This window comes from Pelodiscus sinensis, chromosome 5 (genome assembly GCF_049634645.1).
Source record: "Pelodiscus sinensis isolate JC-2024 chromosome 5, ASM4963464v1, whole genome shotgun sequence".
In the NCBI taxonomy this organism is placed as follows: Eukaryota; Metazoa; Chordata; order Testudines; family Trionychidae; genus Pelodiscus; species Pelodiscus sinensis.
The window spans coordinates 102,598,640-102,624,063 of record NC_134715.1 but is presented as its reverse complement, the minus strand read 5'-3'; the positions used below and the strand labels follow the sequence as shown (position 1 = coordinate 102,624,063).

Here is a 25,424-nt window from a genome sequence, read left to right as displayed (position 1 = left end):
TGTAATGCATTGGCATATCACTTGCTCTGTAATAGACCTTCTGGACTACAAGCAGGGCAAGAAAACAGTGCTTATAGCACTATGATCAGCACTAACAAATATAAAACAAGAACAAAGTGTGAGGGTTTTTTTTTCCACTCAGTGCCTTCAGAAAAATGGCATTCATTTCCTTAAGGGAAAAAAAATTAGTGGCTTAACATTTCTGATTCTCTTACTACATGTGATAGAAGGATTTCTTCAGGGTAAATACTTATTAATTTAAAAATGGACAATTTTAAAAGCTTTAGGATAGATTACTCCAGACCACAGAAGAGGAATTAACATGAGAATTTATACATTACTTCAGCCAAGTGATTCCTATAACTCCTTTTCCAAATCTCCTTTGTTTTTTGCATTGTACAAAACACACATACACACACAATAGAGTGATAACTGTGTTTTCAAACAGCACTTAATGTCATGACATTAGGGAAGGAACAGGGGTCTTTCACTCTTTGTATTTTATATTTTCTGAAGCTATATAAGATCTCATTTCAGCCAAACTCTTCCCATTCTCCACAAATACAGAACAGAATAAAAATTTAAATGGAAGTGGCAGGGAATGTCTGTTCATATTATCCTGTCAGGAAGTGATCATCAAACTGTTGAAGGCTCTGACAAAATGCCTATTTTTAATCAACTGTGTGCTGATCTTGGTGAAGTATCCCAACTGATTAAAGAATGACTTTAATGTTTTTTTTCCCGCTGTATCCGTTCCTTGCCCAATAAAGACATTTATTTCCTGCTATATAATAACTCAGCATACCAAAGCGAAAGCTTAAAGTAGACTTGAGACAGAGGCCATGGTTTGATTGAGCCATGAATTAGGTAGAAAACTATGGTTTTGAGATCTCAACGTGTCAGCAAAGGGATTCGCTGCTCTGACAAGTAGCTGTCACAGGAGTATTTTTCATTTCTCGGGACATTTTGGACTAAACTTTCCTCTTATTTATGCAGACAAAACTCCCATTTAAATCAGCTGGAACAATGCCAGTATCCCCAAGGGAAAAAGTTGGCCCTAGGTGTATAAATGTGAAGTAAAATCCATTTGTCTGTTTAAATAGGCAGGGTCTAGCTTCTTTTAGTTTTTTTAATATTAGCATTCACATCTTTTGTAATTATTTCTACCTTCACTCTCCCTGCACAACACTACTCACTCCAGTGGCCTATGGTTAAATTGAGCCAGTTTCATGACAACTATAATGTAGGAAAGTTGGATCCCAGGGAACATCAGGAAAGGGATTACACAGGGTTTTGGAAACTTGCTCTGATGAACTGCATAACATGAGCAAGAAGGCTCATCTTTCCTCATGGAATATCAAAAATAGATGGTGTTACAGACACTATTACAGAGCAGTCTAATGTATATGGGAATGATGTGGGACAAGCCATTTAAAAAGTTAAGTGATAGGGAGAGAATTATAATTTTAGCCCATTTCACAGAAAAATGTAGGACTATGTAGCACTTTAAAGACTAACAAGATGGTTTATTAGATGATGAGCTTTCGTGGGCCAGACCCACTTCCTCAGATCAAATAGTGGAAGAAAATAGTCACAACCATATATACCAAAGGATACAATTTAAAAAAAGTGAACACAATTAAAAAAAAGTGCTACATAGTCCTGTATTTTGTTTCAGCTACACCAGACTAACACGGCTACATTTCTATCACTATTCCACAGAAAAATGTGTCTCTTTAGCAGCCTACTCAGCAATGTAAACAGAGAGTTAGTGGGATCTGAGTCAGCTAACCCTGGGTTAATGAGTGAGTGCTTGAGCATTTATTCTGATTGTCAACCTGAGGTTAAGAATTTTTAATCTGGACTTGAACTTCAAGCTGTGGTAGCCACTTCACAGCAGAGAGACCTGCATCAAGCTAATCATATTACAGAATCTCTAGTACCCTCCTAAAATGTGGCTGCTCTAGCCCTTTGATGATGCATTGTGAGAAAATTTGACCTCACGCATCCTGCACATTATAGGAAGTTGAATAACCTGCCAACACATCCCACTGAACAGCTATTTTGGTTGTGTGCACCCAGAAAGAGAGGCCATGGTTTGATTCAGCCATGATTGAGCCAGAACTGGAGCTGGCTCTGGCAGGGGAAAGGCTGGAAACAGGAGCCAGCAATATGGAGGAGGCATCTTTAGAATGAGTTCTCTTGCTGAACTTTCACTTCTGGGTCAGGGAACAGACAGGGCTTCTGTGACATGTTGGTGGATATTTCAGAGTCATTTTCTAATCCACTGAAGGCACCTGGCATCTTTTACAATGGTGTAGGAAGAGGAAGACACAGACATGGTAGACAAACTGGCTAGTGCTGCTCATAACATTAATTGTAGCCACTAGTGCCATCTACACAGACTGGTATTTCTAATGAAGTGCCACAAACAAAGACCCATGGGTTCACATCATCCAGATCTGGGATTACCAGCAGTGTGACCATAAGAATGGCCGTACTGGGTCAGACCAAAGGTCCATCTAGCCCCGTAGCCTGTTTGCTGACAGTGGCCAGCACCAGGTGCCCCAGAGAGGGTGGACCGAAGACAATGATCAAGCAATTTGTCTCATGCCATCCTTCTCCAGCCTCTGACAAACAGAGGCCAGGGACACCATTTCTATCCCCTGGCTAATAGCCTTTTATGGACCTAACCTCCATGAAATTATCTAGCTTCTCTTTAAACTCTGTTATAGTCCTAGCCATCACAGCCTCCTCTGGCAAGAAGTTCCACAGGTTGACTACATGTTGTGTGAAGAAGAACTTTGTTTTATTAGTTTTAAACCTGCTACCCATTAATTTCATTTGGTGTCCTCTAGTTCTTCTATTTAGGGAACTAATAAATAACTTTTCTTTATTCACCCTCTCCACACCACTCATGATTTTGTATATCTCTATCATATCCCCCCTCAGTCTCCGCTTTTCTAAACTGAAAAGTCCCAGATGCTTTAACCTCTCTTCATATGGGACCCGTTCCAAACCCCTAATCATTTTAGTTGCCCTTTTCTGAACCCTTTCCAAGGCCAAAATATCTTTTTTGAGGTGAGGAGACCACATCTGTACACAGTATTCAAGATGTGGGCGTACCATAGTTTTATACAGGGGCAGTAAGATATTCTGTGTCTTATTTTCTATCCCTTTCTTAATAATTTCTTAACAATTCCTAGCATCCTATTTGCCTTTTTGACCGCCGCTGCACAGTGTGTGTAAGTTTTCAGAGAACTATCCATGATAACTGCAAGATCTGTTTCCTGAATTAGCCAAATTAGCCCACATCATACTGTACGTATAGTTGGGGTTATTTTTCCCGATGTGCATTACTTTACACTTATCCACATTGAATTTCATTTGCCATTTTGTTGGTGAGGATCTTTTTGGAATCTGCTGTATGTCCATTGCCAGCCAGCTGGGTGTTGGAAAGCTGACTGGGGAAAAGTGATGGCAGACATTTCTGAGGCAAGCATGTGTAATTGTTTCAGTAATTGCTGAATTGGTGCAATTGGGGTTTCAAACCACACTTGAGACACTATGGGACTTGTGCCACAGAGGTCAATTTCTGAATGTCAACCTGGGTTGCACTTGAAATATTCATGATGCCAAGAGTTTTCACTGATCAGGAGTCTACATTCATGGACTTGTGGAGACCCTATCCCCATCAATTGACATTGTCGTAAATGGAGTTACTGTACCCATTGTTATTCTATGTGACCCTGCATACCCCATTTTGCTTTGACTTATGAAATTACACTCTGATCTCAAAGGCCCTGTCAAAAATGATTTTGTTACTCTCTCAGCAGGTTTAGAATTGTTGTGGAATGGGTTTTTGGCAAACTGAATTCCCATGGGAGATGTCTACAGATGCATTTGGATTTCAGTGTTATCAATGCTGTCCACCTCACTCTAGATTGGTGCTCTTCACAATCTTTGTGAAGCCCAAGTGAAGCCTTTTTCTCCTGAATGGACTTATGCTAGAGCTGAACCAGTTCACTCAGCCAAAAGATGGACCTATTACAGAACTGCGTTAGAGAGCTGGATGCAGCTGAGTAACAGTCAGGGATGCCATGAGCTCCCATTTTATGGACTTCAGTGGCCCAGTGGAAGACAGGAAATAGTACCTTTATGTATGTGCCTGGTGGGGGTGGTAAGGAAGGAGCTGATTGCTTGTGGCAGGAGTGGGTTCCATGCTTGGCAGAAGTTGATTGCCACACAATGGATTTATCAATGATCAGACAACTTAACAATTGAAGAGTTGATTCACAATAAGACTGGACTGATGTAGGTATCTGTATCAGTGATGGGCCACATGTGGCCCACTGGGGATCTACCTGTGCCCCATGGACCCCATCTGCCTCCCTCCCCCATGTATCTCTGGCCCTTTGGGGCACTAGAGTCTCACACTTCCTCCTTCTCCTCCTCTCTCCTAGCACTTTCACCTGATTCATGTTCTGTCACCACCCTCCTCCCTGAGCTTGAACAGCCGTGAACAGCTGATTCGTGACATTCCAGCTCTGGAAAGGAGGGGGAGGAACGGGGACAGAGCATGAATTAGGTGATTCTGAAAGTGCTGGGGGGAAGGGAGAGGAGTAGGAAGTGCACCTGGGGGCTGGAGACAGACAGGAGGTCCACAGACCACAGGTGGAACCCCAGTGGGCCATGGGCTGCTGCAGTCCACAGAGCTGAAGGATGGCCACTCATGTGGCCCACTCGCCATTCCTGAGGAACCATGTTCATATACTAATTCCCAATTGTCTCTAATCATGTGCTTGCCTTTGTTATTTTAAATTCACGTTGTCTGGTTTGATGCAGTAATAGGAATAAACTTCCTTTATAAAGTAAATATTTTTATTTATAAACATGCATCACAAAAGGACAACATTCACCCATGGCCAGATTGGCCAGCTGCTATTACAACAAGAGAACACCAGTAACACAAAAACCAAGAGTGCACGAACAAATTCAACTCATGAAAAAATGTACAAGATATAAACCACATACTGCTGCATGTCCACTGGCCCCATGCTTTTCTTACCCTTCTTTGCGCATTTGCTGCACACTTGGTGCTGGGGAATGGGAATGGAGGCATCGTCGGGAGAGGGGAGGGCTACATGGGGATAGTCGCTCTGCCCCACCACTCAAGGGGTCCGATTGCATGGATCACCCAGACACGGAGTTTCCCAAGCTATTGTTGGAATACATGACTGGGCACTGCATAGAGGACTCAGTGCGTGATGTGGGTGATACAGCTGCAGTTGGTATTCTTGGGGCCATTAGTGATAGCAACTGCTCAAACAGCTGATTTTGCTGAGCTTTTTCCTTCTTCTTTGGGCACCAGGAATTGCAAAGCAAATGCCTATTCCCGTGCAAAAGGCTTGTCCTTGAGCTGAGGCAGCTTGAGCCTTTCCTCTTTGGCACTGGACCTGCTTGCTGGCCCTTTCCAGAACTTCAGCCATAAGTACAGCATGGAAGCGTTCCTCTTGGAGTAGTCCATGAAGGTTTGTGATCCCAACTTCTTCTGCAGTGTGGGCAAGCAGTGGAGATGCTGCAGCCCACAGAAGCTGAGACACCTGGAACAGGACAAGATACAGCAGGTTATGATCTCAACTAGCTCAGTGCTAGGGCACTGAAAAATCCATCTGGAATTCCAAAGCCATAAAAGAAATTTTTTTTCCTAACAGAATGACCATATGTTGTAAGAGGGATGGTTCAAACCCTAGCAGCTCCAGGGACAACCCCGCATTAGTTTTAGCAAAAGAAAATTACAGGGGATAATTGGTTTTCATACTACAAAACCAGGTTTTTCAAAAATAGGTTTTTCTATTATTTTAAGACTTCCACATTTTTGAGGACATAACAATTCTTGTGGTGCTCATTTGGCAAAAGGAGATGTTATCCCAAGCTGCTGCTAGGAAATCAGCAGTGTGTGCAACCAATGTATTCAAATGTACCGTATTGTGACTAAATAGCACATTTACAAGTGATATGGGCTAGTCACCCTCCAGGTTTCCCAGAACTGGACTATCTATTTGGATTTCCTGATACAAGAAAAGGTTGAGGCTATCAGCAGCTGGGACTGGGTCAGAATTCTGGATGCTCTATTTGCTTTAGCATTGCCTAGACTGTTGTGACTTCATGCCAACAGAGAACTCCACAACCCTCTTCCCCCCCCCCCCCTCCCATTCTGGCACATTTCTGGACAACATTTCATACCTCCATCATATTTGGGACAAATGATTTTGTCACATAAGAACTATATTTGTAAATGGAGCACTCCCCACTCCCCCTCCCCTCCTGATTGTTTGCTGTTTACATGATGTTCAGTGCACCACTGAACAGGTATAGAATGGTGTATAGACGGCATGGCCATGTCCGGCACAGGAATGCCCTAGCAAAAATCTGCCCTTTTCCAGTAAAAATTCACTTTCAAGGCATTTTGACAGTTTGCATTTCCCAGTCACCATTTTGAAATCCACATGGTGCAGCAGGCCAGGGTGTTGGCATACAATACACTACTAGCTGTGTTTTCTAATGACCTTGCATTAGTCTGTTGAATGGAAATTCCACTCATTTCTATATTATTAAACAGTAAACTGAAGATAGAAACTTACCAGGTTCTCAGGTGGCTTCTGTCCCTTGTCTCCTGTAATCTCCACGGCAGGCTGCTCCTTGGGGGGAGGAAGTGAACAACTTTAAAAAGTTCCTCTGAGTACTGTCCCAGCATGTGCTGCTGCTGTTGCTCCTCCTAAGGGAAAAGCCTCCTTTGGGATCATTTTCAGCAAAAGAGTCACTTTGCTGGCAACGCTCATCCCCATGTTGGATCCTTTCATCCCCATGTTGGATTCCACTGCCAGCAAGTGGCCATCCCCGCCACAGTACCTAGCACTTGGTCAAATTCCTCATACAATTATGTAAGGGGACTGTTACCCTTTACCAAAACTCTGTGGGAGTTTTTTGGTTTGTCAGCTCCCAGTTTCAGAAGGGACATGAGTCTGACAGACCCCAGAGACAATGGAAAGCAGCCAACACTCCAGCTCAGCCTGATTGACAGGTTGGACAGGCCAGTGAGGAAGGGGAGAGGCCAGGCCCCGTCCTCCCTGTGAGCTGGGATTGTTCTGGCTCTCCCTGAGCAAAAAGGGAGCTGAGAGACAGCCCAAGGAGTACAAGTTGTGTGCAGAAGAAGTCCTGCAAAAACAGAGAGCTGAGAGACAGCCCAAGCAGTGCAAGCTGTGTGCTGAGGGGCAGTTTTTGCAGCAGCTGAGCCAGACACACACAGCTCAAGGAGCACAGACCCTGTGTTGAGCAGCAAACTGGCAGTGCTCAGAGAGCCAAAAGGAACAGAGAAGCAACGCAAGAAGCTAGAGACTGGCCAAGCAGCTCAGCCTGCAGCTGGATGTGGTGAGCAGCGGGGAACTGCAAAGTGTGGGGAGAGGCTCTGGACTGGGAGAGGGGTCTGGCCACTTAGAGACTGAGGCTGTGTGGTCACTGCCAGTGCAAGCATGTCCAGCCTGCAACGCTCCCCTCCCCCCACCCCGCAGCATATCCAAGGCCTCTAAGGGGCCTCTAAGGAAGAGACTGTGGACTGTCCTTACACTCTGCAGATGGCTGTTTTGATGTCCCCGTGCTACAGAGCAGGGCTGTGTGTTCTCATTTAACCTTTCTCATTTTTTCTTATTCTTTTCTCTTTAATCAGTTGATGTTTAATAAATTGTATTTGCTTTGAACCTTATGAAGTGATCACTGGACCAAGAAGGCCTGCAGTGTAAAGAGAGCACCTCGGAGTGAGGACACGCTAACTCCTGCCCTTAGTGACTACAAGGTTGGGGATTAAGCCCCAGGAAACCTGGGCCCAGCCTTGTTGGGGTTTCAAGGGCTCTGCTACTCAGGAGAGTGGAGGGGGAGCCCTCAGGAACAGGGGAGCCGTGGGGTAAAGGAAGTGGGAGCGGGGACTCAGATCCTTTCGCTGGTCCATTTCACCGGGGTGGTATAAAAGCCTAGAAAGTTCCCCACAATAGCGGGATCATTCCTCCGCTTACAATTAGAATGTTGGCAGTGACTTGCTTGAGTTACAGTTCTAGTCACTGGCTTTCCTTTACTCTGTTTTGAGCTACTTAATCAGCTCCTTGCCTTCATCGCTAGTCTGTCACCTTCGTCACGACTTGCTGGCATGTGTTGTCATTTCTGGGGCTGTCACTAAAGTCCACATTCTGTTGGCTTCGCACTACAGTTTCACCAGTATCTGGCAGTGCTCCAATGACCATGAAGCAGCATGCTTTGCAAAATACTTTTGCCAGTCCCCACTGCAAAGACAGAGGGTTCTCTGGAGGTTTGTATGCAGCTCAGAGTCAGAAAGTAATGGAAAGGGTTAAATGCTGACTAGCCAAGCTGTGGCACTTCAAGAGGGGCTGCTTCTGTGTCCCTGAAGTTGACTGGCATTTCTTGGAATAGATAGAGAGATAAAAGGAAATTGGCCCATAGGATTCTATTGGCAGACTCCTAAAACCTGAGCCTGAAGGGGCAGAGTCTGCATTACAAAGCATTAGTTCCTAAACTAATGCTGGGTCCTGGCTTAACTTGGGCTTGAATTCTCTATCCCACAGGGACCTATGACCCTGGGTCCAAGCCTAACTCTGAAAAATATGTATGTAGATGGAAGCATTCAGTTCAAGTCTGAGTTTGACCATGGGCTTACACTGAAGTGTAATGTACCCACAATTTACATGTGATTTTCCAAACTTTGTTAGTTGGAAAACAAGACTGTATATCTCTTCTTCTTCTATTGGATGTTTATTAATGTGTATTTGATTATTGCACAGATCTTAGTTTCACAATAGGATGAGTCCTAAATAAATAGCCTGATTTTTAGATATATTAATTTCTCAGGCTGCCCAAACCACTTATTTAGGAGCCGAAATATGAATTTAGGAGCCCAATTTGAAGGCTCCTGTTTTGAAATATCCTGGCCCATTTAAAAGAAAGAAATATGCCCCATGACCTAGGTGCTCTTTAGTACATACCACTGGAGAGGAGTTTCAGTTCTGCAGTGTTCATTCTAATTCTGTTCTAATTCTAATTCCAGGAGTCTTTCAGAGAAAAACAAAAAACAAAAAAACCCCAGGATTATTTACAATTTCAGTGAAATTTGTCTTAACCCCATTCCCGCAGAAGTGTCTGAAAATGGTACAGAAATGTAAAAGATGGACAAATTCCTGGTAAAACATCTCAGACTGTACCATCCCCTTTTCTGCAGAAATATGAGACTAGGTAAAATTAATATAAAATGTTCACAACTGTGAAGCTATAGCAGGAGTAATCAGATGCATGGAGAGGGAGAAGAGTATCCTCAGGCTGTGGCACGTAACATTTCTTGATCCCATCCTTTTGCATCTCAAGGATCTGGTTGGAGGGTTGGAGATGTTCCCTGTCCACCATCCTCGCTTATTAGCAGCAAAGGTAGTGCTGGGTTTGGCCAATGTTCTGCACTAGTGTAGTGCCGCCTCACCCCCAAACGGAGGCACATATGGAAGACCAAAAATTAATTCTCCTCTGAGTATCAGTAACTACCAAACAATTTTCTACTGGAAAGCCAATGAGTTTCATTGTCTGGAAAAACAACTTCCTTATTCTGGCCCCAGAACCGACAAAAACCCATGTACTTGGAAATATCAGAAACTAGAACATCACAGCAATAAAGGGAGGCATGATTCAATCCATCTAGCTGTGCACAGCGACATGCTGAATACCCCCATATCACCATCACTCTCAACCTTGCTTCCTCCACGATGCCTATGTACTAGGGATGTTAGATATCATGTAACTGAATAATGGTGCAACCGCATCAAATGTTAGTGATTACACGACTATTCGATAGTCCCTGGAGGTGGCACCAGCAGCCAATGTGCTCCTGGCCCCACTCCCAGGGAGCCCCTTGCCACCCCATGCTGCTGCCTCTGTATAAGAGGTAGCAGCGCGGGGTGGCAGGTGGGAGCCACTTTAAAAACTGTGTCAGAAGCAGGAGCATGGGGCGGTAGGAGCCCCTGTCCACAGGGGGTCAAAGCTCCTCGCAGACAGATGCTGCTGCATGGGATGGTGGAGCAGCTTCTGTTCATGAAGAGCTCGGACCCCTGCTGACAGACAGCAGTGGGGGACGGGGTGGTGAGATATAGCACCACCTACTGCCTGCCCCCCACCTCTGCAGGAGGCAGCAGGCGGGTCTGCAGAACCAACACACATGGAGAGAGAGCCGGCTTAAAAGCCGGCTACCTAGTCATATTGACTCCTGCCTGCCCCCTCATCCGTTGCACTCCTGCCGCTCTATCAAAGAATGCGTGTAGTTGACAAAATTAACCAATAAACTCAGGTTAATCATGTAGTCGTCTACACATTGACATCACTACTATTACTAGTTCACTAATTGCATTCTGTCCTAATTTAGACTGTGAGCTCTTCAGAGAAGGAATCTCTTCCAGTCTGTGGCTACTGAAACAAATAGATAAATAATGCCACATAGATACTTTTCAACCCCTTTGCAAATTCTGGGCCTAGTTCACACAACTTAGTGCACATTTTCTTCCTTGGGTACAGATGGGAGTGAAGCATTTGGCCTTTAATTGAGAAGATCCTGATTTTGTATTAGGAGAATTTCATTTTACCACTTGTGCAGGCAGTTGACATAAAAATCAGTATCAGGACCCCTCAGAATAGGGAATTCTGCTCCCTTCTCTAACATGACGTTACAGGGAAGGTGTCAAATTAAACACCTTTTTCTTTTCACTGTAGAAAAAATGCTTTTTGATATGAAGGCTACAGTAGTCTGCACCAGCCCTGAACTCTTATACAACTTCACCTGCTAGAAATAGATCAAATCAGCACCTTATCTGAATTTCTCTTTATAATGGTATTACAGGACAAACCAACCACACCCACACACCCTTTGTAGGTAGCAGCAAAAGAAAGAAGAATCAGCTTCAGAATACATCTCTTGATTATTGTTGATTAACTAATTAAAATGCAATAGTGCAGAAAAAGTGCATAGATTAAGTATAGGATGCAACGTAAAGAGCAATCAAAGCCACTCAGTGGGGCTGAGCAGGTATGAAATTCTGCAAATTTGAAAGAGGTACTGCATAATATAAATATTATTGCTTTGCACACTAATGAAAACTGGCTGCCTTTGGGCTGAATAGCATGCATACCTATTGTGAGTACAATAAGGAAAAAATACACTATGCATTAAAAACAATGGTCACCTCATTAACAAAGTCTAGAACAATCCCCATAACATAATGTAGAACACCATGAAATCATAGGATGACAGGTATTGTATTATAATTTTAGAATGGAATAAACTAGCCTTTACACAGACAAAATGCACACATTTCTTTTGATATTATAGCAGACACCTGAAACTTGTTAATGTAAGGACCTTTATTAAGCAAATATAAATGTAGTAATGTCTGTAGATTTATAAAACCCTATTACTTGTTCTGTAAATTGAAATAAATTTAATTTGGAATCCTATAACTATTCTTTCCAAGACAATGAAAACATAATGATCACATATCTCACATGAATATGTCTTCAGATACTGCTGTGCTACAAATCAATGTGCATGTTTCCCCTCTACTTAGGCTAAAAAAGTTTAAAGATTTTTAGTGCTAAGATTTAATGCACTTCCAAAGCATTTGTCTTTGTATCACTAACCTGCCAGCTAGCTTCCCGTTTCAGCCCTTTTATCCAGTCTTCTTCTAAGTCCTTGTTCTCTCTTGTGGATGTTTCATCCATAGCTGATGTAGCTTGCACAAACTCGATTGGCCGCTGGCTGTTACATTATCTTTGTATGCCTTTACCAAGGCAGCAGCAAGTGCAGTTTAGAGGCCAACTGTCATGAAGAAAATGTCACACTACAGAATGGGGGGGGGGGGGGGGGGAGCTGGACATAAAGAACCCACATGTGAAAAGATTTGGAAAGTGTGACTATGCTCTGACATGTGCCACCTGCTCCTGTGAATGCAAACTTGCAGCCAGGGAGCTCACAATACTATATAAATAAAATAAAGATTTGGTAAAATAGCCTTAATTAGATGTCAGATATATTAGGATTGATGAAATAAAAATATTTTCACACCTACCTCCCAAATATTATTTCATGTACTATACCATTGCTCATTTGTGTCATTGTAATTAAGATTATATCAGTGGAGTGGATTCAAGCACAGACTACACAACCAGCTTTGCAGTCCATTTTTAAAAATATGTATGTATTTCCATGCATCTGTTTGAAAAGTAGCCAATAAACATGAATAATAATATGGGCCATTTTGATAGAAATGGGCTTATTACCATAGCGGCTGCTGAGCCATTTCAGGAACCAGATTCAGCAGTGCAGAAATGGATATTGCAGGATACATGCATTTCTACCCAAGAGCAGAAAAATTAGTCCTTATCTAAAACATATCAATAAAAGTCACTTGAGCCTTCTCTTTCTACATTGTGCCTGAAGATGCCTGTCACACAGACTCTGTGCAGCAGATGTGTTCTCAGGACTTTATGACATTTTTCCTCACTTCTTGACCTAGCAAGAGTATCCCTCAGCCTACATACTAACTCCCCAGAGCAGAGGCTGACATTTGTGCCATTTTTTAGCACTGGTTTTCTACTATTCTGTTTTATTCACTAGCTGAGATCACCAAACTCATCGCACTTAGAAAATCTAAGCAGATTTCAACTGATAGTAGGTGAAAATGAAATGACAGGTGCTCTGACCTGTTCAACCCAAAACAAGCCAAAGCCTAATTTAGCTTTCATGCCTGCTTATTATAGTTAAAGGGATAGAGTCATGTTTATATTTATATACACACGAGTGCACACATAAAGAAACAAACATCCAAGTATTAACAACATTTGTGATGAATTAAAACGGAAATACTTTTAAAAATCCTGTTTACTTTTACCATTCACAGAATTCAATTGCTCTTTTTATTGCACTCTATAGGGACAATGAAAATAGACAGGTTGATTTCATTTTTGTTCACCATTTTTACTTTAGGATTCTTACACACTGTCACAGTGCTGTAAAGTATGGAGTGCAAACTCTGTGCAAAGAGGTTTAAAAACAAACACCGCTTCCCCTGATTTTTTTTTTTTTTATGTTGTGGAAATATTTCTATTGTTTTTCAGTTGTACAAATATTTGTTTTCACAATTTCTTACCTTTGAACCTTACACAAGCTGACAACAGTCCTAATACAAACCTGCATCTGACATTTTACATTCAGGACAGACCTACACATACATCATTCATCTAAAATACATTTCCACTCTTCAGCTCAGAATTTCTTTTAATGTTGCTAAAGTAATGCAAAGATTTTTATGTAGACAATAAAGCAATATTCCTTGTAGCCCTCAGTTTGACTTTAGAACTCATGTTACATAACAAGAGTAAACGTGAATACCAGATTCTATTACACATATGGATATTTTATTTTTAGATCAGGAGAGCATGAGGTAAACCAATACGGACACAGGAAGTATTCAGATGCTTTCACAAACACAAAGAGGCATAGCAGGCAAACAACAAAAGAGGTGGAAAGCAACTTTTCTTTAAGAAAATATTTATCAAATTCCTTCTTGTTCTTGGGGATTAATAAATTTGACATTAATAAAAACTGAAGTCACCATTTAATGGTGGTTTCAACACACTTGTAAGAACACTGCCCGCCCCCTCCCCATTTTCATTGTTATGAACCCAGCAATGTCCAGCATGGTATAGTATAGTAACCAATAACAAAAGAATGTTTTGAATATATTTGTGTGATAACAACAGGCTACTTGCCAATGCAAATAACAAATCATATGATTCAGTGTCTGGTGAGAACAAAACATACCAATAAAATCAACACAAAACAAGCTCTGTTTTAAGAGTGCTGTAGTTTGCAAAAGATAGGATCTAGGCAGCAGATGGTCTGATTTAGTAGGGATATGAAAATTAAAAGAAATTCTTGCCTCACACTGAATATGGCAAAAACAGATGCAAACCAGCATGCTGACATATCTTTCCTGAGCAAAGAGCATAATTCTAAATCTAAGGCAAGATATCTGGTAGAAAAGGCTTAGTTGTAATTTTAAATATTTGCAATGTTTCAAACGGAAGTTATGCTGGACTTCAATTAATTATTTCATGACTTTGGCTTGTCTTTTTTATAATATGAAACAGCACAAATTGTATATGAACTGCAGGAATATGAAGACATTTATTGATGGAAATCAAGCTATGTTTTTCATCCATAGTGTCTGAATTACTTTGACATGTTAGAGCTGGAGGCAAAGAAAACATAATAAAAACCAATATAGAGATGAAAACTTCAATTTTTCCCTACATAAGAATCTGTCACTTATTTGCTAAGAATCAAATCTAACTCTACACAGTTAAAGAAGTTCCATACATCATTCTCCATAAACCAGCATTCTGCTCATATATATCTTGCTTGCAGTTCATACAATATACTTGATTTTACATTGCTCTAGACAAAACATCTCTAGATATTACGGCTCAGAGTCTAAAAGGCTTTAGTAGCAATTCAACTGCCACAAGGGAGAAAAATACCAGTGTGAAAACAGATTTATCAATACACGGTAAACGGGATGCTTCCAAGTTCCATTCCAAAAACTGACATAGGCCATAAACATGCAGTAAAAGTTTCGATTTTTTAAATATCTCCACAGTTTGTTATTGTGATACCACATACTGGCAGGAGTGTAAAGAAACAATGTGAGAAATACACACATTAAGCAAGGAATGTAATTTTTGCAGCTAACCACTGAATTCTCATAGTCAGAGTTTGATTTTTCAAAACAGTTATTAAAATTGTGAAAGTGATGCTGTTGCTGGATTTTCAGACTCTGTATGGCCAAACAGGAGTGGTGAATAGTGGCTTTAAACATATCAAATATGGCCAGTAAAGGACTGATCTTGTCTAGGAAAACCCTCTGTTTAGAGATGTAGTATCAGCTGCTTATGCCATCACCTCTCACATCTACCAATGCAAGGTTTGTGATAGGCGGAAGAGGAGATATCCCTGCATCCCAATGATCTCAGTTGCTAAAAAGGTCCTTTGAGTATATTAGCAGCTGGTTTACAATACAGAAGCTCTGAACCTATTCTACTTTATGCTGTGTATCATAGTAGGCAAACTTCTCCAGAATGTTGAACGGGATATTGGGGGAAACCAAAGCTATGTTAAAACAAAACAAAACACTTTTTCTACCCACTGTACCCACTCACAAGCTGTGATGACATGCTGGACACAACCCAAGACACAGCCCATAAACTCTTTAAATGCTCCTTTTGACCCCCTTTGCTCTGCCAGTTGTGTCAGTTACAGCAACCCCTTCATTTCCTTCTGACTTTGCCTGACTTTGTATCTTGTTTTACATTACCCCAAAAGACATGGAATAGCTGTTCATGGCCAGGGTATTCAGCTACTCATTTAAATACCTCCAATAGATTCCATTTTGTTGCCATGCCCGCAAGCCACATTGTATGCCTTCTAAACCTCTCCATCAGAAGAGCACAAGATCCTAGAAACAAAGCTTTAAATGTACAGTCTCCTTGAGGTGTTGTCCCAATGCACCTTTTCTTGTGTATTTTGGTTCCTACATAGCAAGCTCCAGGGGACATGGAATGATTCCTATTTGTGTCCTGTACAATTCCAAGCTAATTGCTTGTGCTTAATATAACAACAACAATCCTCCCTTCTTTTGTTCTTCACAAGGCATGGAATCACAGCTCAAAAGATCCCTGTAATTCACTTATAAGGAGATGGGGAAATGCAGCTGACAGATCTACAATATGGCCCCAAATCAAAATAATGAAACACGTAGGGTAATTTTTTCAGAAAATATCTAAGTGACCTAGGATCCTAAATCACTCCCATAATGTGGGTTAGGTTCCTAAACCACATAGGCACTTAGGAAAATATTTATCCAAAACATTACAGTCCATTTCCTCATTGTAGAGATGAGAGTTACTCTCATTCAAATCAGTTACAATCATGCAGAAGTAACTGAAATCCTTCATAAGTGGACAGTCTGGGAGCGCAACACTGTTTAAAAAGATACTTGGGATCTTAGAGCTCTGCAAATCCTCCACTTTGCATTTGTGGATTTGGATACGGATAGCCAAGGCTCATATTTGCAGATGCAAATTCGGATACCAATTTTGTGTCCACCTGGGGTTCTACTTATAAATCTTGCTGTGTGTGTAATGCATACTGATTACATGTGGACAAGCTGTAAATAAGTTGCCATCAGAGTATCATGGTGCGTAACACTCACAATGTTAAATCCAAGATCCATTTCTTTTTTACTTAACCTAAGTCTTCTTTGACTACATGATAGGCTTTCTCTTTCCTGCTAGTAAATAATCATGGTGATTTTTTTTCTCTATGAGTTTCTGACTGAGAGAATTCCTCATTTGTTAATGCCGGATTGTCATTTCTTTGAAAGCAACCACAAGATCTTAACAGATTGATATACAAGGCTGTTATATTTATTAGTTTAAAAAAACAGCAAATGACAGGTGAATAAAACACTCCTTTGGACATTTCAACTACAGATTTTGTATAAATCAATATTGAGTGTTATAAAATGTCAGAAAATACCAAATGAGGAGAAAAGAATCAGCAGATACCCTATGAATTATATGAGTGATGAATATTTGTCACCAACCAAAATAAATTAAGCCACAAAAAGCCTATATTAAAAGGAACATTCAGCATCTGACTTAAAACACAAAAGAAGGAGATTTAGAGTTATGGCTGAGACTTCCTTTAGCTTACTTCACTGGTGGGGGGGGGAGGAGGCAGGTGGAAGAGAACCACTAAAACACCCCAAAATTAGTTTCAAATGAAGTGTTGACCAAGTAATTTTAAATTTCACACCAAATTTGCTTGATTTTCTTGGACTGAATCAAAAGGGTAGGAATAATCCTTTTGTTGTGTTCATACAGTGCCTACTGCAATGGGACCCTTGTCTCTGATTTGTGCTCCTAAATATTACCACAGTACAAATAGTAACAATTTCCTGTTAGTTTAACTGAAGATTCATTAACATGCAGATTGTATACTCAAAAGTTCCTATGACCTTGATAGAAGCCAGTATGGGATAATGCATCAAGAGGTCAGATAAGTATGCTAATATTTTGCCTTTAGCTACCATGTAGTTTTGGATCTCTACCAACCAAGCCTGTCAAATCAGATAACTAAGTTCTACCTCAATTACTTAGCCACCTGATCAGAAATTCTCAGTACAATAAGAATTCTCAGAGTTTAAAAAAACACTAACAAATAAAAAGCTTGTTTTAGGGGGGGCAGATTTGTAGCCGGTGTTAATCAGTTAAATAGATAGATACTTTTTTGTCTCAAGATGGTACCAATCCAGGAAATCTCTTCGTTTATCTCTCTCTCTCTCTCTCTCTCTCTCTCTCTCTCTCTCTCTCACACACACACACACACACACACACATGAATAGCACTAATGCTCCCCAACAAAAGCATGTTGGTTTCTTGTTCCCAGTTCTTCCTGCCACACTCATGTGGATGGGTGGGATTGGACACAGCCTAGCTCATATCCTTGGGGGAATCCGTTTACTCATTCTAAAGTACATACTGGTACTCTCAGACAGGCATCTATTTGGTTTAAAGAAACTTTCAATCCTCCACCATAAAAAACCTTCAATGTAAAATGAACTGAAAATTTGTGCCCTCTCACTGTTGTCATCTGCTAGTTCTTCTGAAAAAGCTTCTTTCGAAAGAAGCTTGCAATTTAGACATATCCCCAGATGCTGCCCTGAATACATTGTGTATGATGTTCTTGTTCTCCAGTTTCATTGTATGCCTTCTATCCCCTAAGACTTTCATTAAAATAATAAATTCCTATATAACTTTAACTTGAAACTTAATTAGCTAAAAAATAAGATTAGTGCCCCAAATGATCATTGTTTTTCCCTGCAAACATCAAAGGCAGTGTGGATCAACACAAATTTCATAATTATGTTAAAATCCAGCCCTCCCACAGAAAGCTAGGGTAACTGGTCTTTGCACTGGGCACTATATTTCTACACAATATAGACCTATACATCTCTTTTGCATCTACTGTTACTCTGCACCTCGTTCTGGGGATTTAGAGTCTCTACATTCACACAGAAATGGAGCTAATAGCCCCTATCCTTCATGTTTTTGAAACCTTCCTTCTGCATTGGCTAATTCATAGTCAGCACAAATATGTGCTGTGATGCACACAGAGTGCAGACACACTTTGCATAACTTTTTCCATGAGGCTTAAGTGAGAGGGAACCCCAGGTACAGGGACCCTTTGGCACGCTGGTGAATATCACACTTTGATCCTGATCCTAGAACAGGGGTGGGCAATAATTTTTGGCAGGGGGCCAGTCCCATCCTCTAAGCCAATTTCTCAGCTCCTATTGGCTGGTTGTTTCCAGCGAATAGGAGCCGAGAGATTGGCTGGGGTCAGTTGTGTCTAGCCAATAGGAGCTGAGGTTTAAGTTGAGGGGGGGAGATTGCAAGAAACTTTCCCCTCCCCGCAGAGCAGAGAATCGCACTGACTGCACTTTAAACTGCGCAGCTACATGCCTGAGGGTCCCAGCAGGGTGATCCGTGGGCCGGATCAAGTGGCTTGCTGGAGCAGATCTGGCCCCCAGGCCATATTTTGCCCATCCCTGTCTTAGAAACACATACAGCTGGTCCCTGAGTTGCAAACTGTCGAGTTCTGACCGTTTGCATTTACGACCAATGCTCCCATGGAGCGGTCAGAAAGGTGGTCCCTGAGTTACGAACATGACCCGTGCTTACGAACAGCGTGGTCACTATGTAATTCAGTGAGGTCCAATTTATGAACAAATTGACTTATCACCTAGTGTTTGGTCCGTAACTCGTTCATAACTCGGAGAGAGGCTGTACTTTGGGCATATGAGTAGTTTCACTGCAGGACTGGGGCCTACTATATGACTATTAATATTCTGGCTATATTTGCATTACTTCAGGGATTGAAACAAGTCTTACTGGTGTGTGGTGTTTCTAGATCGGTTACCAAAATCAGGCTATATTAACGCTTTCCTGCTCTGGGGTTGGGGGAAACATATGCTTCTTCTGGCCTAGTATAGAGGAGGAGTCCATATGAGGAAAGGGAAGAGGTTGTAGAGTCATCCTTCATTTAACCTGCAACACCTGCAGGGCTGGGTCCAGGTCCCTGCTCCAGATATTGTGACCCCATGCACCACACTGCAATGCCACTTACCCAAATATGGCCCGGTTACCTCTCCGTCATGATGACAGGATGGCAGGCCAAACTTGAATGAGACTATGACCTCATCTGCCAGGTCACTATGCCCAGAGCAAAGAGCCATGCCTCACTCAGTGGACAGAAGCCATGCTTATATATAATGGTGTGTCACTGAAGAAAAGTATAAATGCGGGTATTGGTTTGCCTTACTAAATAGTTTGGGAACCACAGGAATCGAAGACCTAAGAGGTCTTTTAAACTTCTAATTTTATATAAAGTAGAGCAACTGAAGCCTGGGATTTGCTTGTAATATGGGGAAAGAAAAAATCCTTTTACTTTCTCCCTCCCATGATATAATTTTAGGTCACACCAATGCAGAAAGTAGAGAAAATGAGCTGAAAGTCCTCCAGTAATTATGTGACTTTCCCAATACAACTTTTAATTGTCTTTGCTGTTCTACGGAGAATTAAAAAGTCTGGTGTCTGGATAACAAGGAAATAGCAGCAGATTTTCATAATCGTGAGAAAGATTCGATACACATAGCCCAATCCCAAGTTCAGTGCACTGTGGGTGCAAGGCACAGGCATAGTCTTGCAGGTTGTTCAAGCTCTCTGCCCACAGAATGCTGGACTCTAACTGAGGAAGGTGGGATAAATAGCAATCACTAAGACCTTATACTGAAGGAGGTATTTCCCACATATGCTAGCAATAGCCATAGGACTTGATAGACTAAAATAGGAAAGGTCCATCAAATGCTTTTACAACAGAAAATGTGATTTCCATAAAAGTGAACTTTTCTACAGGAACATTTAAATTTTGACTGTTTTCGGAATTTATTATTATTTACTACAGGTTGCACTTCTATAAACAGGAACTTTCCATGTATGTTGCCAGACTGGTCTTGCAGGACCATGGATATTCCAGGATCAGAGAATCCTGGTGCACAGACGGGAGCTTGGTGCAATGTGTGTGTGTGTGTGTGGAGGGAGGGAGCTCAGTGCATGGCACAGCTGGGCTGCAGATGTGGGGAGGAGGAAGGGCTGGGAGCCAGGAAGCCCAGCGCATGGCTTAGCTGGGGTTTGGAGGAGGGGGGCAAGAAGCCCGGTGGGGCAGCAGGGTGGAGAAGGGGAAGAAGAAGAAGAGGGACCAGAAATGACCTTCCCTGGTTCAGTAAAATCCCCCATCCAGGACCAGTCAGGTCCCAAGGGTGTTGAACCAGAGAGGTCCAACCTGTAGAGCTTTCTGGTGGGAAAATAGAAACAAAACATTTCATTTTGAGCTTGGTTAACACAAATAAAACTGTTTCAGTCTCATTTTGGAGCAATGTCTCCATGAGATGCCGCAATGGTTCATGAGAATTGTATTTAGGTGCTTTGTGCTCCCACTTTATATTGTTTCTGATAAGGTTCTTGCTACTCTTTGAAATAAAAAGAAAGATGGAGAATAAATGTTGTTTGACCCATCTCAGCTGTCTTTTATTTGACAAGACAATTCACACAGCTTAAGCAGATGAACTTTGTAAGGTCATAAAATGTTATTTTTAATTTCCCACTTATAAATGGAAATTATTTTGTTTAGCATTTTAGAGTGAACACTCCCTCTAATTCTCACTGTCACACATATTACCCTGCTGTTATTTAAGCATACGGTAAGAAGCAAGTATTCTTGTAAACTAATAATCTTTAGTTTATCCACATGATCAGTGATGAAGTGGAGGAGAGCTTCTAAATGTCTTTAGTTTAAATTCTCACAAATCATCACGGACACTTGAGCAACAAATCGTCTACTCTATCTCCCATGTTAGAGGAGTACTAACACTAATAATATAAGGTAGAAAAGAGGGGGAAGAGTATAAATCTTTAAAATAATAAATTGCTTCAAATCCTGAGTCAAGTTTGCTAGTGACAGATGGAAGCTCTATTTGCTCCTTTTATATTATGCCAGAAAGTGAACATCATTTAGGGAAAAGGAGAAAATTAAATAATCAAATTCACTGTCATTTTTCTGTTTCCCCGTTAGAATCAAACTAGAATGAAAGCTGCCTGTTTTTCTTTCCAAAGTAGATCTCCCCACAAACACTCCCTGTAAATCTGCACTTGATACCTTTCCTCAATATTCAATATAACAGTTCTGGTGGAAACCTCAAGGTGTGCCAGCAGTTTGTCTATACTTAGAGCTCTGCAAATCTGCAGATATCTGTTTCAAATCTGCGAGTAACCACACACATCCATGGATATGGATATCCACGGTTCATTTTTGCAAATACAGATGTGGATACAAAATTCACACAAAATTTTGTGTTCACATGGGGCGCTATCTATACTTGATTTTATCACTTTTTAAAATCGGATTATTATGGCCCTGAAATACACAGAAAAGAGATCATGATTTGCACAACTTTAACCCCCAAAAAACAGGACACACAAATGAACCCTAGGTTCAGACTTCAGACTAACAGACTAACAGTGTCCTGGTTTGTGGTTATGTCACTCATCGTCATACAGATATGCTCCATGTTGCACATAGAAACTCTGCCATCACAGAGGTGTTTGTCTTGATGGTTGAAAGCTTTCCTTTGTCCAGTAGTATGGGCTAGGCTTTATTTTTTATAAATGAAAGATTTATAAAAAGAGGAAATTCCTTAATATTCCCTTTGGCATTCACTAGAGTTACATGGACATCCTACTATTATAATTATTTAAATGCCTTGACATTGTAAAATGGCAATCCTATTGGAGGATCTCACAGCATGTTACAAACATGAATCAGTGTGAGGAAAGTAGTATTATTCCCAACTGACTGAAGGTGAAAATGGGGCTCAGATATTTAGGGGGATGATTCAACATATCTGCTCACTGGCTTCAGTAGGATTGGAATTAGCCCCAAGTGACTTTGGAGGGACATTGGGGCAGGAGGTGGTGTGGGTTTTGAGCTCTGGAAGGGGGCTCAAGGTTGAGTAGAGGAGCAGCAGGGAGTGCAGCTTCTGGGAGGGAGTTTGGATGCAGGAGGGGGCTCTGGGCTTGGGAAGGGGGGTTAGAGTGTGAGATGGGGTCACGTGTAGGCTCCAGTCAGGCAGCACTTACCGTGAGTGACTTTGAATCCTTGTTGGTAGCACAGCAGGGCTAAGGCAGGCTCTCTGCCTGTCCTGGCCCCACGCCACTCCTGGAAAGGGCCAGTATGTCCCTCTTTATAGCCTCTAGTTGGGGGGGGGGGGCTCCAAAATGCTGCTCCTGCCTATAAGCACCACACACACAATTCCCATTGGCTACAGTTTCCAGCCAATGGGAGCTGTGGAGTCATCAGTCGGGGCAAGGGTAGGATGTGTGGGGACCCTCTGAATTCCCCTCCCCCCAGCCTATAGGCTGCAGAGAGGGATGTGCCAGCTGCCTCCAGGAGCAGTGCAAGGCCAGGACAGGCAGCGAGTCTGCTTTAGGTCTACTGTGCTGCTGGACTTTAAGCAGCAAATCTCCCGCTTTGGCTTCAGGAATCTCCAGGAGATCAATCCTGATTCTAGGAGACTCTCAGAGAAACCAAAAGGGTTGGCAACATAATCACACTGTGCACAGGGCTTGCCCATTTAGCTCTTGGGACAAGAATTATCCATTAGTTTACATCTGTACAATTCCTAGCAGAAAGGGGCCCTGGTTTCAGCTGAGGCTACCCCTAATATAAATGATAGTAATAATAATAATTTTCATCCATTGGGAAATAAACTTGGGTCCCTAAGGAGCAGGGAAGGGAGGCATATCAGCAGACACTATTACATCCTTGAGAACTTACTGGGTCAGATTCCTCTCTCATCTACCTGGTTTTTACATGTCTGCAGGGCTGGTAACAGACTTTGCCAGGCCCTGAGCAATGTGAGGGGGCTCAGCTCCAGGCTCCCTGGATGGGGCAAAGCCTTGGGCAAAAGGGCAGGACTACAGGCTATGCTCCCCCCTGCCAATCACAGGGCTCCAGTGGCGATGTAAAGGGTCCAGGACTCTGGCTGCTGCTGCTACAGTCTTTTAAATCAACGTGCCCTGGGGCAACCCTACCTGTTGGTGATCCTGTACCTCTGCAGCTCAAAACCCACTTATTTTAAGTGCCTTGGGAAAAGGATTTGGCTCATAGAACAACCACTGCAACTGCACATTCATTAAGTCATAAATTTGGTGATTTTATAATTATGACTACAATAATAAAATATGTTGCATCTTTATTGCACCTTTAATCTGAGAATCTCAAATCATTTTCAATTAATTAAAAAATCACTGGTTGGAAATCATGGGTTAAGAACATAAATGGAGAAGAGCTACAAAGCATTCTAGGATTTGCTGAGCTGACCTAGCCTTCACCAGCTGTTACCATACATTCTAACTGCTAGCCTCCCATTCCAAACCACAGAGTATTGTACTCCATCCATAAATGTAACAGCTGCAGCCACAGAAGTCACATCTGGAACAGCTTTTTTTTTTTTTAATATCATTATAAGAATAATTTTTTTTTATTAAAGGGCCTTGCAGGAACTCACATTTTAATGCAAAATTTCATGTAGAAGTCTAATGGATACATACACTATCAAAGTGGCTGTGTGTCTGTTAGTATAAAGTGGGTATGACATAATAAGTCAAAACAATGTGCTTGGCTACGAGGTAATATTGCTGTCAAGAGGCAGCCTCGTGAAGCACCAACATAAAAGAGTTTGTCAGCTGTAGAACAGAGTTGACAGTGACCAACTGCAGCTGGGAACAAAATGAAGGGGAGAACTAACTAGTCACATCTGTTTTGCACCAATGGCATCAGGGATCAAGGTTTGGAAGAAAAGCGGGATTTCAGTTCTAACATAAGGAGTGCTGGCTCTAGCCAGTGATAAGTAATAGCAGTAACACACCTCTGGTAAAGAATATTACCCGCATAAAATGACCTTCCTGTTTGAAACTGACAATTCAGGGACTCTCCTTTTGTTCCCATTTACTTGCAAATAATGGTTTCCTTGCATGCCTACCAAACAACATTTATGCTGGACTGGATATATAGCTCTCATTAGAACAAATACTACTTCCTAAATTGGGCTATTTGTGACTCTACACCTCAAGTTTCACTCATCCCAGATCTGAAATGCACTAAAAGCACATTATTACTGCTTAAGATGCAAACTACTATGCTGAAATATATCGTTCTTTACCTCCGGCGAAAGAAGTTAAAAATTAATGGTTAGTTGAGACTAAGGTGAATAGTAAACAGAAATTCCTTGTGACCATGTGTGGGCTATTCTCCATGTATAATGAGGTTATATTTGCTAGTAGATTAATTAATTACCCTTTTTTGCTCTATCTTAATTTATTTTATACTTTAAGATACCCAACATGTCCAGTGACCACTATGGATGTGATTTAAAAAAACACAATAAAAGCTATTTCTTTCAAGGGAAAAAAAGCATTCCCAGTAATGCATTTTTGAATCCAGCATACCTTCTACTAATGAGGTTTCAGCATGCTATAAATAACACTAATGAGACTTTGTCTTGCCCATGTAATATATTTCCTTAATATAGCTTTACATTTTCTCTCGTTGTGTGGAAAACTAACAGTTGAAGAAAGAAATATCCTCCATAGCACATTAAAAGCAAAAGTGCAATTAAATACAAATGAATGTAGCAATTTAATTCCACTATTGTCATTTTAGAGAAAATCAGTAATGATGTCTTTTTTTATCAGTAAATAATAAGTGATGAGAAAACTAGTTAATATTTAAATAAACATTATTGTGTTTACGTGTGATTCAAAGAAACCTTTTATTGCTGTGTTAACGAAGAACTCATTTGCTATTTCAGAATATATATTTCTTTAAATATTAGCAGCATAATGTAGTCATTTCAATACATCTTTATAATGAAACTATAGCACAAGTTAAATACTAGGAAAATACTTACAGGAATTGCCTAATATTCTATGAGCTAATCAAAATTTTTCATAAACAAAACTTTCTGCTAAAAACTACAGTTTTATAAATAAAATTTTGTTTATATGGAAAAATGGCAATTCTGACCAAAAAACTGATTTCCTTACAGAAAAAATGGAAATGAAAAAGTATATTTTGGACTGAAATTAAA

The 25,424-nt window shown here is 41.2% G+C and overlaps 1 protein-coding gene and 1 long non-coding RNA gene across 2 annotated transcripts in view; both read right to left on the bottom strand.

Annotated features, from left to right (window-relative positions):
* The window catches only part of PPARGC1A (PPARG coactivator 1 alpha), a 512,448-nt gene that overhangs the window by 234,457 nt on the left and 252,567 nt on the right, over positions 1 to 25,424 (bottom strand). The window lies entirely within an intron of this gene.
* The window catches only part of LOC142829668 (uncharacterized), a 274,891-nt gene continuing 252,125 nt past the window's right edge, over positions 2,659 to 25,424 (bottom strand). The window contains exons 2-3 of the long non-coding RNA XR_012904355.1: positions 6,645 to 9,116; positions 2,659 to 5,603 (exon numbers count right to left, since the gene is read on the bottom strand). This is a non-coding gene — a long non-coding RNA (uncharacterized LOC142829668). The remainder of the gene's footprint in view (positions 5,604 to 6,644; positions 9,117 to 25,424) is intronic.